The sequence below is a fragment of the Sinocyclocheilus anshuiensis genome, unplaced genomic scaffold (genome assembly GCF_001515605.1).
Source record: "Sinocyclocheilus anshuiensis isolate Anshui unplaced genomic scaffold, SAMN03320099.WGS_v1.1 scaffold4, whole genome shotgun sequence".
In the NCBI taxonomy this organism is placed as follows: domain Eukaryota; kingdom Metazoa; phylum Chordata; class Actinopteri; order Cypriniformes; family Cyprinidae; genus Sinocyclocheilus; species Sinocyclocheilus anshuiensis.
This window is the reverse complement of record NW_015554075.1, coordinates 1,655,711-1,655,924: the sequence shown is the minus strand read 5'-3', so window position 1 is coordinate 1,655,924 and position 214 is coordinate 1,655,711. Positions and strand designations below refer to the sequence as shown.

Sequence of the window (214 nt, the reverse complement as noted above, 5' to 3'; positions counted from 1 at the left end):
TAGTCATGTGTCTTGTTTCCCATTGGTTTGTTCATGTCATGTGACCCTCCTTGTTTGCTATAAGTAGCCATCATGTTCCAATTGTGTCTTGTCGTGTATTGATGTTGTAACCCGCTGTTGGCGAGTCTAGTCTGTTATACCTCGTCAAGCCTGTTCATGTCAAGTCAAGTCTGTTCATGCCTCGTCAAGTCTGTGTCTCTAGTCTTCGTCTGTT

The 214-nt window shown here is 43.9% G+C and overlaps 1 protein-coding gene across 1 annotated transcript in view; it reads left to right on the top strand.

The window, feature by feature from the left end:
* LOC107668987 (tripartite motif-containing protein 16-like) overlaps positions 1 to 214 on the top strand; it is an 8,079-nt gene that overhangs the window by 4,455 nt on the left and 3,410 nt on the right. The window lies entirely within an intron of this gene.